This window comes from Scyliorhinus torazame, chromosome 4 (assembly GCF_047496885.1).
Source record: "Scyliorhinus torazame isolate Kashiwa2021f chromosome 4, sScyTor2.1, whole genome shotgun sequence".
Taxonomy (NCBI): Eukaryota; Metazoa; Chordata; class Chondrichthyes; order Carcharhiniformes; family Scyliorhinidae; genus Scyliorhinus; species Scyliorhinus torazame.
In genome coordinates, this window is record NC_092710.1 from 237,862,847 (window position 1) to 237,876,773 (window position 13,927).

The following is a 13,927-nucleotide window of genomic DNA, read 5'->3' on the forward strand; positions in this document are numbered from 1 at the left end:
CATCAAATTGCAAAACAAAGCATTTCATGCAAAGATAACTAAAATCAATATTTCTGCTTAAGGCCAAATAAGAGATGAACACAATTACTGCGCTCCTCCCGGGGCTCAACAACCCCATCTCTAACCCAGCAATCTGCTCCTTTTCTCCTCCCGATTTTCTTAGGGCGATTTGAAACAGGCTGTTACCTGGAAGATTACTGGCTTTGACATGACAGGCACTGCAACTACATATGCGTGATGTGCGGATGCTGCAATTCAAACTCAGCCACAAAGTATGAATTATGCTAATCCATACAAGGCAGTGAGTGTGGCTTTTTGGTTTGTAACGTGTTCAGTCTGCTCTTCTACATTCTTAGGTTAAACATTTGGACTGGATGAGGGTGGTGTTGGAATAAGCCCAGGTTACGTCAGCAGATTCCAACCTTAATCCTCTGGGTTCCTGACCAGCTACGGTGTTGTTTGGGAGCATTAAGCAGAGGCCACCTTCCCCACAGAAAATGAGAGTAAATGCAACTAGGAGATGGGGTTCTCCCTGCCTTTTGGACCCATGGGACTGTCGGGGAAAGAAAGCTGAGGGAGGTAATGACCTCAAAATACTGTTTTTTCTAATGAAGGCTAATGTAATGAGACTTCTCCCTCTGGAGAGATTCACTCTGCTTCACTTCAGTACCATGCTGGCCCCTGACTCCAGATGTATTCTGTTTTTAAGTAATATTAGTGCGAAACAAAGACATTTTACGCTAATTGTAGAGTTGCTTTGCAAACACATCCTCCGACTAAGATTTGAAGAAGTACTTTCTCTTTTTGTGATAACTATAATATGAATTGTATCTGTCACTGTTATGGACTTCCATACATGATTGAATAATCACATCGGAACTAGGGCAATAAAGGTAGCATTTGTATCATAAAATTTGACGGGCTAGCCATCTAGGCTAGGGATTTTTTGCAGACTGCAAACCTTAAACCTTTCAATAATATCCTCCAGAGAGAACTGAACATTTATCAACAGCCTATTTTTGTCCTTCAACTTCTTGAGACCCTACAAGTTGAAATAAGCTTTTAGCTCATCTGAAGGACTTGCGGTCTGAGCTCCTTACAAATCATTGCATAAAAGGATGAATGTCTTGTCATTGTTATGTTCTTAGCTGATTGTGTTGCTCCTATGAATTTGGATTGCAATTATGGATATTTCCTTTTTGTAAGTGTTACTGTTAGGTGCTCCAGCTGCATAGTATGCCCTGGAAACTAAGTTTGCTTAATCTCATTTGGGCTAATTCAGGATAAAGAACAGTATTATGCATAACTATGCACTAATCGCAAACTTATACTTTACAAGTGGATCCACTTTACAAGTGGCTACAGTATCATTATGTATAGTAAACAGACAAATTCACTCTTCTTGCTGAGCACAGAATTCACCACAGATATTCACCAATTTGCAGGAGATGAAAATATGCTATTCACCACAACAATCTTAAAATGAAAACTGCACTATATAGAGGTCTCTAGAATTACTGCACCATATTTTAAACCATGATTATTGCAGCTTAGAGCTCCTACATTCCCTATAGCGCAGAATAGGATAAACGTGAAGTGACAGCAACTGCCTGGTCCATGTTTATGGAAACCAGTGCTAAATGGCACCCTCTTGGGGCGAGGCCATTAGGTCCCGGGTGCTGGGTCGATCCGGCAGCCAACGCGATCTCGCGAGGCATGACGAGGCCAGTAAATCTGACAAGAGGACCTTGCAAGGTTTACCGGCCTCGACGCAACCCGAGTCATGCGCTGCGAGGTCGATAGATCGCAACCAAAGTCTCTCTGAAGAGATAGACTTTAGAGGATATGCATTATAAAATAAAGGGTAATGTTTGCAGGATTTCGACGCTGTTGATCTGGAGTTCACTCATGTGAAGGAGGGCTCCCTGGTCCCAGTGGACACCTGGAAGTTCTCACCAATGGGACTTTGCCATGGAGGAAATATAGATGTGTGCATATTATGTATATATGGCTGGATCAATTTTTCTGATCCCATCTTTGATGATCCAAATGCAGACAAGTTACCCCAGGTGAGGATTTTCTCGCTACAGCTTGATAGCCACATACAATTTCAGTCACAGAGAGAACCAAGGTAGCCGTCCTTTCTCAGCTTATTCCCCAACAAGACTGCCTTCAAAACAGCAGGCTCAAAACTTAAAGGTTGGCCCTGCCATGTGATTTCCAGTAAGTTACTAGCCTTTGCCTTTCTTCAGTTTGTTTCCCCATCAATTAAAGTGATTGCACTTCAAAACAAACAGACAAACAAATCTTCTTCAGGTGCCATGATTTGATGATTTTTTTTGAGGAAAGCAGGCTTTCTCCAAGTCCAAAGTGAACTTGTGACTTTCTTTTTAAAAAAAGCACAGGTCAGCACCCAAGTGTCCAAATGATGCAATGTCTTTCCATATTAAAAAAGTATAGGGAGGATTTCCCATGCCCCCTCCCCGTGGCACGTTTCCCACCGGCAGGAGGCAGCCTGTCATAGTCCTGCCACTGTCAATGGGATTTCTCATTGTAGCGCACAAAGACTCCGTGAGACGAATAGAGTGAAGTCGATGAGGCTTTATTAAGCGTGTCTGTTCCCCCGCAGCTCAATAGTAGACTGGCCTGCGGGGGAGGACTCCGGCTTCTTATACTCCGCCTTCAGGGTGGAGCTAGAGGTCAACGGCCAACCAGGACCCGGGATCTGTCAGCCAATGACATTAGGGCTTCCAGTCCCACATGACCCCCAATACATACTACCACATTCACCCCTTGTCAAAAATGAACCCGGCGGGGTGATGCTTCGTATGGTGGTAAGGGTTTACAGGGCTGGTCCTGGGAGGAAAAAAAGCATTCACATGGCAATACAGTATTGTACAATTTTGTCCTGTTTCAACTATTTACAGAGGGTATAGGGAGAAAAGCAAAATGTTCTTGTGAAAAGTCCATATTTTGATTTAGATCGACGCCACGAGTCGGTCGGGCGGTCTGGTCGCCTGTGTCGATCGCCTCGGCCCCGGTGGTGGTGGTGGTGCTTGTACCGGTGTTGTCGTCTCTGGGAGCCTTATGGTTTCAGCTTGGGCTTTATTCTTGGTCGGGCCTGAGGGGAGGGGAACCGATCCTCCTGGGAAGGGGGCGGTCGCGGGGTGCGGCGGTGGCAGGAAGGGTGGGGTTGGGTGAATGGTGTCGGGGGGGTGTGTGTGTTGCCGGCGGGCGCCAGATCCCGCAGGGAGACCATGTCCTGACGGCCGTCGGGGTACTCCACGTAAGCGTACTGCGGGTTCGCGTGGAGGAGGTGAACCCTTTCGACCAACGGGTCCGCCTTATGTGCCTGCACATGCTTTCGGAGCAAGATGGGTCCTCGGGCCGCCAGCCAGGTCGGCAGCGACGTTCCAGAGGAGGACCTCCTAGGGAAGACAAGGAGACGCTCATGAGGCGTTTGATTAGTGCTCGTACATAATAACAACCGGATGGAGTGGAGAGCGTCCGGGAGGACCTCCTGCCACCGTGAAACTGGGAGGTCCCTGGACCGTAGGGCCAGTAGGACGGCCTTCCAGACCGTGCCGTTCTCCCTCTCTACTTGCCCGTTCCCCCGGGGGTTGTAGCTGGTCGTCCTGCTTGAGGCAGCTCGTCACTCATGAAAGAAGACCCCCTGTCGCTGTGGACGTATGCGGGGTAACCGAACAGTGTGAAGATGCTGTTCAGGGCTTTAATGACTGTGGCCGCGGTCATGTCAGAGCAGGGAATGGCAAAAGGGAAGCGGGAGTATTCGTCCACCACATTAAGAAAATATGCGTTGCGGTCGGTGGAGGGGAGGGGCCCTTTGAAATCGAGACTGAAGCGTTCAAAGGGGCGGGAAGCCTTAATCAGGTGCGCTCCATCCGGCCTGAAAAAATGCGGTTTGCATTCCGCGCAGATGTGGCAGTCCCTTGTGACTATACGGACCTCCTCTAAAGAGTATGGGAGATTGCGGGACTTGATGAAGTGGAAAAACCGAGTGACCCCCGGGTGGCAGAGGTCCTCGTGGAGGGTTTGGAGGCGGTTAATTTGTGCGTTGGCACATGTGCCGCGGGATAGGGCATCGGACGGCTCGTTCAGCTTTCCGGGACGATACAAAATCTCATGGTTGAAGGTGGAGAGCTCGATCCTCCACCTTAAGATCTTGTCGTTTTTGATTTTGCCCCGCTGTGCGTTATCGAACATGAAGGCTACCGACCGTTGGTCCGTGAGGAGAGTGAATCTCCTGCCGGCCAGGTAATGCCTCCAATGTCGCACAGCTTCCACTATGGCTTGGGCTTCCTTTTCCACTGAGGAGTGGCGGATTTCTGAGGCGTGGAGGGTCCGGGAGAAAAAGGCCACGGGTCTGCCCGCTTGGTTAAGGGTGGCCGCTAGAGCTACGTCGGAGGCGTCGCTCTCGACCTGGAAGGGGAGGGACTCATCGATGGCGCGCATCGTGGCCTTTGCGATATCCGCTTTGATGCAGCTGAAGGCCTGGCAAGCCTCTGTCGACAGAGGGAAGGTCGTGGTCTGTATTAGGAGGCGGGCCTTGTCTGCGTACTGGGGGAGCCACTGGGCGTAGTATGAAAAGAACCCCAGGCAGCGTTTCAGGGCTTTTGGGCAGTGCGGGAGGGGAAATTCCATGAGGGCGCGCATACGTTCGGGGTCGGGGCCTATTATCCCATTGCGCACTACGTAGCCCAGAATGGCTAGCCGATTGGTGCTAAAAACGCACTTGTCCTCGTTGTACGTGAGGTTCAAGGCTTTGGCGGTCTGGAGGAATTTTTGGAGGTTGGCGTCGTGGTCCTGCTGGTTGTGGCCGCAGATGGTTACATTGTCGAGATACGGGAACGTGGCCCGCAACCCATGTTGATCAACCATTCGGTCCATCTCCCGTTGGAAGACCGAGACCCCGTTTGTGACGCCAAAAGGGACCCTTAGGAAATGGTATAATCGCCCGTCTGCCTCGAAGGCTGTGTACTTGCGGTCACTTGGGCGGATGGGGAGCTGATGGTAGGCGGACTTGAGGTCCACGGTGGAGAAGACTTTATATTTGGCAATCCAATTGACCATGTCGGATATGCGGGGGAGAGGGTACGCGTCTAGTTGTGTGCACCTGTTGATGGTCTGGCTATAGTCTATGACCATCCTTTGTTTCTCCCCTGTCTTCACTACTACCACCTGCGCTCTCCAGGGACTATTGCTGGCCTGGATTATGCCCTCCTTTAGTAGCCGCTGGACTTCGGACCGAATGAAGGTCCGGTCCTGGGCGCTGTATCGTCTGCTCCTAGTGGCGACGGGTTTGCAATCCGGGGTGAGGTTCGCAAACAAGGACGGGGGTTGCACCTTGAGGGTTGCGAGGCCGCAGATAGTGAGTGGGGGTATTGGGCCGCCGAATTTGAACGTAAGGCTCTGTAGATTGCATTGGAAATCTAATCCCAGCAAGGTGGGGGCACAGAGTTGGGGAAGGACGTTTAGTTTGTAGTTTTTGAACTCCCTCCCCTGCACCGTTAGGGTAACTATGCAGAATCCTTGGATCTGTACAGAGTGGGATCCTGCAGCTAGGGAAATCTTTTGTGGGATAGGTGGTCAAGGAACAGCGTCTTACCGTGTCGGGGTGGATAAAGCTCTCCGTGCTCCCGGAGTCGACTAGGCATGGCGTCTCGTGGCCGTTTATTAGCACCGTTGTCGTCGTCGTCTGGAGTGTCCGGGGCCGAGCTTGATCGAGCGTAATTGAAGCGAGACGTGGTTGTAGTAGTGGAGTGGGGTCCGTTGTTGCCGTCCAAGATGGCGTCGGGGATGGACAAAATGGCCGCCCCCATACCTCGCACGTGGCTGGGGGATCACAAGATGGCGGCGGGGGTGGACAAAATGGCCGCCCCCACACATCGTACAGGTCTGGGGCGGTCCAAGATGGCGGCGCCCTTCCTCCCCTCGTGGTGGCCGGGACCCAAAATGGCGGCGTCTGCGGGTCGCACATGGGGCGCTGGGGGGGCTGGGGAGCGCTAGGACCGCGCGGAGCTCCCTCACCGGGGACAGCGGTGGTCGGGACCCAAGTTGGTGGCGCCGGCGGGTCAGACGTGGGGCGCGGGGTGTGGGTTAGGGGGGCGTTAGGGACGCGCAAAACTCCCTCTTCTCTGTGGAGAGTGGTGGCCGGGACCCAAAGCGGTAGCGCCGGAGGGTCATACATGGGGTGCGGGGAGGGGGGTTGGGGCGCGTAAGCGGCGTGCAGGGCTCCCTGTTCTCCCGGGACCGCGGTGGTCGGGACCCAGAGCGGCTGCGCCTGCAGGTCGTACATGGCGTGCTGGGGGGGTTGGGGCGCGTAAACGGCTTGCAGGGCTCCCTGTTCTCCCGGGACAGCAGCGACCTCGCGGGACCGGCACACAACCGCGTAATGGCCCTTTTCCCCGCAGCTCTTGCAGATAGCTGCGCGGACCGGGCAGCGCTGTCGGGGGTGTTTCGCCTGGCCGCAGAAATAACAGCGGGCGCCCCCGATGCGACTCGGCGTTTGGACCGCGCAAGCCTGTGGGGTGTCCGGGGGGGGGTGGGTTTGTCGCAACGGGTACGTACGGAGCCCAATGGGCTGCCGCGCAGTCGGGGCTGTAGGCGCGGGTATTACTCGCGGCCACGTCTAGGGAGGCTGCTAGGGCCCGGGCTTCTGAGAGTCCTAGCGACTCTCTTTCTCGAAGTCTTTGGCGGATTTGGGAGGAATTCATACCTGCCACAAAAGCATCGCGCATTAACATGTCCGTGTGTTTATTTGCGTTCACCGAAGGGCAGCTGCAGGCTCGTCCCAAAATCAGCAGCGCGGCGTAGAATTCGTCCATCGATTCTCCGGGACCTTGCCGTCTCGTCGCGAGCTGGTAGCGAGCGTAGATTTGGTTAACTGGGCGGACATAGAGACTTTTCAGTGCTGCGAACGCCGTCTGGAAATCGTCCGAGTCTTCGATGAGGGAGAAAATCTCCGTGCTCACCCTCGAGTGCAGGACCTGTAGTTTTTGGTCTTCTGTGACCCGGCCGGTGGTCGTTCTGAGGTAGGCCTCGAAGCAAGTCTGCCAGTGCTTGAAGGCTGCTGCCGCGTTCACTGCGTGGGGGCTGATCCTCAGGCATTCCGGAATGATCCTGAGCTCCATAGTCCTTTTTAGGCACGCTTAATAAATTGTAGCGCACAAAGACTCCGTGAGATGAATAGAGTAAAGTCGATGAGGCTTTATTAAGCGTGTCTGTTCCCCCGCAGCTCAATAGTAGACTGGCCTGCGGGGGAGGACTCCGGCTTCTTATACTCTGCCTTCAGGGCGGAGCTAGAGGTCAACAGCCAACCAAGGCCCGGGATCTGTCAGCCAATGACATTAGGGCTTCCAGTCCCACATGACCCCCAATACATACTACCACACTCATTAAACTCAGCTCCCTGCCATCGGGAAACCCACGGTGGGGGTTCAGTATTTGCGGGACCGGAAAATCCCTCTGGCGAAAATGGTCGGAAAATCCCCCCTAGTTTTGAAAGGTATGTTCCCAGCAATTACAACTTAATAAATATGAATAATTTACGACATCATGCTTGTTGCTTAAAGGCGACTTAGAAACTCTGGATAGTTAGGAATATTCACTGCTAAATCTTATCAAATGGATAATGATTGGTTCTGAATTAATTTAGCAAACTCATCCCAAGATTGAAGCGTTTTCATAATATACAGTTTGAGTAAAAGTAGATCAGAGAACTCAGCTGTCTCCAGTACAAAGTAGAGCACAATAGAAGCTTCTGTTCAATGTGAGGAAACTGAAAGAGGAATCGAAGGTGGGATTTACCAGCCGTTCCTGCCAGTGGGATGCCCCTGACACAATGAAAGCGACCCCTCAATGACGGGTTCCCACCGGGGGGGGCGTTGGGCGAGCCATGCAAAATGCCGTAGACTTTGACGGAACTGGAAGATCGCGCTGGTGGCAAATGACAAGCCACTTCTGCCACCAGAAAACACACTGCATGGGGAGGGGTGGAAAATCCCTAATCATTAGAATCCTTTCAAAACAAATATTTGCAAAGGATAATGAAGAATGTTACATCCTTTTTAGCTTTGTGCAGAGAGCATGTTTGCTGGTGGCATCTTTGTGGTTAGAGAATGATTGTTAGTGGAATGTATTTATAATGTCCACTAGAAGAGAGGCTGTGTGAAAATAAGATTCATTGTAAATGGAGTTAGATGAAATTATTTAAAATACCACTGAGGAATTAAGCAAGACAAGTAACTGATGACACATAAAACAATGGGCGTGATTTAATGGCCGTATTGCGCTTGAATGCGAGCGCGACGCAGTTGTTAGATTGCGGGAGAGGTCAAAATCAGGGAATGCGTCAGGCGCGGACCAGTTCGCTATCTAACCGGCCCACCCCTGCTGACGACGATTCTTGCTGTGGTGGGGCAAGAAACCAATAATCCCCAATTAAAGTCAATCTCCACAAAATTAATGAGAACGATACCCTATCTGACCACCCGTGATCTAACCAACTCCCCAGCAAGTGATCACATGGGTGCCGATTAGTACACCAGCTTAAAAACCTGAAGCTGGCGGAATGGCTGCTGTGGGGATCCAAGGAGGAGAATAGCCATCTTCGATCCTGGGCAGTATGCTTGGAGGCATTCGGGTTTCCAGGACCAGGATGCCCAGGGGGCTGGGGCAGGGGATTGGAGGTCAGCCCGTTTTGCGGAATTACGTGCCAGAAGCATCATATTTCATGGGTGCAACGTGTTTTAATGCTGTACATTAGTGTCCCCAACTGTCCCTCACCCTCGATGGCGCCAACCCCCCCTCTCCATCCCTCCCAATCCTTACCAGCCCACCTCTTCCCCCCTCCAGTGCCCTCTCAGTGATCCTTGACCTGCTTAGCCTTCCGTGCTCTACCGCTGCATCTAGGTTGCGCATCAGAGGTGGAGGAAACCTGCTGCCTACCGTGTCCCATGGCCTTTGATACCCCTGAGGGTGTCTTCTGGGGGCCCTGGGGCCGGAGGGCCCCAGACCACTTGCTGGAGGCACATGCCTCATCGTGTCACCCTGTTTCAGAGGCTGACTCCGCCATTGTCAGGGGGGAGGGTGAACTAGGGGGAGCTGGTGACCACTGTCACCATTCCATAGCGTGGCTCCAGGTTGGCACCCAGCGCCCCCTCTTGGTCAGTGTCCATAGGACCTTCATGGTCACCTCGGGACGGAGGGGCAGCTGGATTGAGCACCATGGTGACGACGCCCTCGGCAATGTTCCTCTGGAGTATGCTCTGGAGCATCCCGGCAAGGTCCACCTGAGACCGGGACACATTCCCCCAGCGAACAGGTCATGCTCTGGAATGCCTCGGCAATGCCACGCCGAGACTGGGACATGCACTTCCCAGCACCTCAGAAAGGTCCACCTGAGACTGGAACATCTCCCTGTGACGTGGACATATTGCTGTGGCCCTCAGCCATGGCCGTCACTTACAGAGCAACGTCTTGGACACCTCCACTCATACTGCTGACATTGTGCACCCACTGCGGTCGCCGCTCTAGCAGTGTTGGCATGGGTGCCACACATTGCCAGTGCTATCTCCTGCGCCTCTACTTCTGAGACTCCTCCAATCAGCCATGGACCTGCTGTAGTATAGCCGACATCCCCTTATGAATCTCACAGCTGCACCTTATCGACTGGTACAGCTTTGAGTAAACCTCAAATGCTCAGCATCCAATGGGACCCAGCTGGGTCCTGGGATCCATCTGACCTCTGACTACTGACTCGCCGGGGCATTCCTGCCTTCACCTGATGTGCATTAGCAACTGTGTGGTGCTCACCAAAATGTGCCCCAGAAGCCTGTCCACTAATCTCACCCACTGAACTGTGTGTTTCTGCACTGGTGGAGGATGGGGATCACAGCTGTGCCACGGATATGATTGTTTCCCCGGAGCTCCCCTCCGAGATGTGTGTGTGGGGGGGGGGGGGGGGGGGGAGGGGTGGGGGGGGGGGGGGGTGGGGGTGGGGGGGGGACCCAGTCTGGATAGGTCGGCTCCGCTGGATGGCAATCCTGTGGGAGAATGAACATGTGATCAGTGGGGGGAAGGATTATAGTGTCTGGCATGAACAACTCACGTGTGATCGGTCATCTGGGTGGCGGCCAGTGGATACTCACCTCTACACATTTGCAAACCTCTACGTCGGTAGCCGATCTGTCCTTGGCCACTCCCATAAGCTCCCAGGCCCATTACTTGTAGGCAGTGAGGACTCTGATGTCCAGCACCCCACTGCCCATCTGGGCCCACTCCCATGGTTCTGGGCCAACTTCTCCTGTGGGGCACATGAGCAGCGGAGGGAGGGTGGGGGTGGCGAACTGCGGGAGATGGCTGGACAGGGGCACAGAATGGTGCTGGGCATGGGCAGTGCCAGGCGCATGGTCTTGGGGGGGGGGGACGAGGAGGGACAGGCGGGGCCAGTGCTATGGGGTCGTGCCCACTCACCTGTGTGGCTCGATGGTTGTTGACCTTGTTGCGGCACTGGATGCCGCTCCTCCTGGTGACACTCCCTGAGTTGACGACCACTGCCACCTCCTCCCAGGTGACACTGGCTGCTCTTTGGCTGACCCTCCGAGCCTTTCGGGGGAACAGACCATCTATCTGGAGGTGACCACGTTCAACATTTTGGCCAGGTTGACATCCCCAAGTCGTGGGGTTGGTCTCCTCGGTGGCATGGCTGCATGCTGTGTGGGGTTTGCTCTGCGGGAGTGGTTTCAGTGCAGCACTGGTTTAAGTGGTTAGGAGCTCCCCCTTGTTAGCAGGGAGCTGGTGGGCTCGGCCCCGGGGAATCATCAGGCGGGACCATCATTTGCAGCATGAAGCCGTGGGGCTTCGTTAAGTGGACCAATTAATATTTGATACCGGTGATGGACTCTTTGGGTCGAGCATCAGGAAGCTCGCGGCAGTTCCCACTCGCTACCATTAAAGCATGTCCAATATATAGATTTCCTGCATTGTTACGGTCACCAGACTTCAGACGTGCCTCATTTCTGTTGTTATAACCCGCACGGGTCTCACGGTATAGGATGATCCATCAACCTGTGGAGCTTGTAGAATACGAGCTCCCTCAATAAAGGGGCTGGGGACCGTTAACACAGCTCATGTACCTGTGTCTAAATGGAGTTGGCAGTCAGGCACCAACCAGAGAAAACACAGGAGGGAACTACTGGACCTGTATATAATAGTTAACATGTTAAAGAAAGTATGTTTTGTTTTTCTCTACAATCCGGTGTGGACTCCTTTTGTTGCCCCTCACAAAAGCTGTAAAACATTTTGGGATATCCTGTGATTTTTGTGGGAAATGCAAGTTCTGCTTTTCTTTGTGTACACTACAAATAAATAAATATATATTTGAACAAACACATATACTATCATTTGGAGAGAACATTGCCAATGTCCAGGAAAGTGCTTTTGACAAGTCTCTCTTTATAATGAGGAATCCAGCATACACAATCCTGAGATGGTAGTGAGATTGTAGTAATGAAGGGTAGCTATGTTGTAGTTGTTTTGTTGGCTTTGCTGAAGACCAGGGATTACTGTTACTGGAATATGTCTCACTTATTGAAATTGTTTGCTCCCACTCTATTGATACTCTAACCTTGTACCACAGGGATTTTCTGGGTTAAACCCCATTGATACCAGCGTGGATTCAGCTCTACAAGTACAAGATAGAATGGAAATAGGCGTAGATTCTGAATTCAAACTAGCATAAAGTGATCTGGGGCGTCATTCTCCGACACCCCGCCGGGTCGGAGAATGGCCGTTGGCCGCCGTGAATCCCGCCCCCGCCGAAGTCTCCTGTACCAGAGATTGGGCGGGGGCGGGAATCGGGCCGCGCCGGTTGGCGGGACCCCTCCCCACTCAATTCTTCTGCCCGGATGGGCCGGAGTCCCGCCCAGAAATTGCCTGTCCCGCCGGCGTAAATTAAACCTGGGGCGAAATTCTCCCCCAACGGCGCGATGTCTGCCGACTGGCGCGCAAATCGGCGCCAATCAGACGGGCATCGCGCCGCCCCAAAGGTGCGGAATGCTCCGCATCTTTGCCGGCCTAGCCCCTCAATGTCGGGGCTAGGCCGGCGCCGGAGGGATTTCCGCCCCACCAGCTGGCGGAAATGGCGTTTGTTGCCCCGCCAGCTGCCGCGGAAATGCGGCGCATGCGCGGGAGCGTCAGCGGCTGCTGAAAGTTTCCCGCGCATGCGTAGTGGGGAGAGTCTCTTTCCACTAGGGAAGGGAAAGAGTGCCCCCACGGCACAGGCCCGCCCGCGGATCAGTGGGCCCCGATCGCGGGCCAGGCCACCGTGGGGGCACCCCCTGGGGTCAGATCGCCCCGCGCCCCCCCCCCCAGGACCCCGGAGCCCGCCCACGCCGCCTGGTCCCGCCGGTAAATACCAGGTTTAATTTACGCCGGCGGGACAGGCAATTTCTGGGCGGGACTTCGGCCCATCCGGGCCGGAGAATTGAGCGGGGGGTCCCGCCAGCCAGCGCGGCCCGATTCCCACCCCCACCGAATCTCCGGTACCGGAGACTTGGGCGGGGGCGGGGGCAGGATTCACGGCGGCCAACGGCCATTCTCCTACCCGGCGGGGGGTCGGAGAATGACGCCCCTCGTATTTACCGGCGGGACCAGGCGGTGTGGGCGGGCTCCGGGGTCCTGGGGGGGGGGGCGCGGGGCGAACTGACCCCAGGGGATGCCCCCACGGTGGCCTGGCCCGCGATCGGGGCCCACCGATCCGCGGGCGGGCCTGTGCCGTGGCGGACTCTTTCCCTTCCGCCTCCACCACGGTCTCCACCATGGCGGAGGCGGAAGTGACTTTCCCCACTGCGCATGCACGGGAAACTTTCAGCGGCCGCTGACACTCCCGCGCATGCGCCGCATTTCCGCGCCAGCTGGCGGGGCAACAAACGCCATTTCCGCCAGCTGGCGGGGCGGAAATCCCTCCGGCGCCGGCCTAGCCCCGACATTCCGCACTTTTGGGGCGGCGCGATGCCCGTCTGATTGGCGCCGATTTGGGCGCCAGTCGGCAGACATCGCGCCGTTGGGGGAGAATTTCGCCCCACTTCTCCAGTCATGCATTTTATCTAGATTCAATTCAGTACAAATTAGCCTGATTCAGAAAAATAAACCAATGGCAAGCCATTTGTTTGACTGTGGATGCTGACTGAGTGAAATATGCAACTTCTGGCCTCATGCTATTGGTCAGGTGAATTCTGTAAGTGGTATGGGCATTGCTGGCACATTCTGAGTATTTGGACCTGGCTTACTGTGAACAGTGGTGAAGGTGGCAGTTCTGATCATCCCCTCAAACTGACATTGGCTTTAGCTGGTGTAAATGGGAACCACTATGTTAATTTGAAAGAAGCATCATTTACTAGTTGTTTTTCTTTTCTCCTCCAGGAGACAGATCAGCTGACTGGCTTAAATGTCCTTTTCTTCCACATGATTGTAATAGCCTTCCATCAAAAAAAAAAATCACGTTTCAGTGAGAATTCTGCCGGTGGACTTTCAAACAAGATCAGCAAGATTTATTGCTAATAGCAAAAAACAATGTGATCAAGCAGCAAAATGGAAGTTGTCCTGTAAAATTATAATTGACTTGAATAATATTAAAACACTGAATCAAAACGGGGAGATTGGATGATTCTTAATAGGAACTTGATCTTTTCTCTTTACAAATTCTGCCATTATCTGAGATGCTTCACTGTGTTTGATCATGATAGTGCACTACAAATAGGCAATTATTTTGTATATCATACATGCTGTGTAAAACATTGCAAATTATTTTCTCCTGAACATGGGTATTTTATTTCAGAGATGATTAATAGTCTTCACTGAATATCCATTTAGCAGTACAGACTTGTAATTTCTATTCTGTACCTTT

General features: G+C 53.1%; 1 long non-coding RNA gene across 1 annotated transcript; it reads left to right on the forward strand.

The window, feature by feature from the left end:
• Positions 1-435: 435 nt before the first annotated feature.
• LOC140411715 (uncharacterized) lies at positions 436-13,671 on the forward strand. The gene is made up of 2 exons (XR_011940962.1): positions 436-579; positions 13,444-13,671. It is a non-coding gene; the product is annotated as an uncharacterized lncRNA (long non-coding RNA).
• Positions 13,672-13,927: the final 256 nt, after the last annotated feature.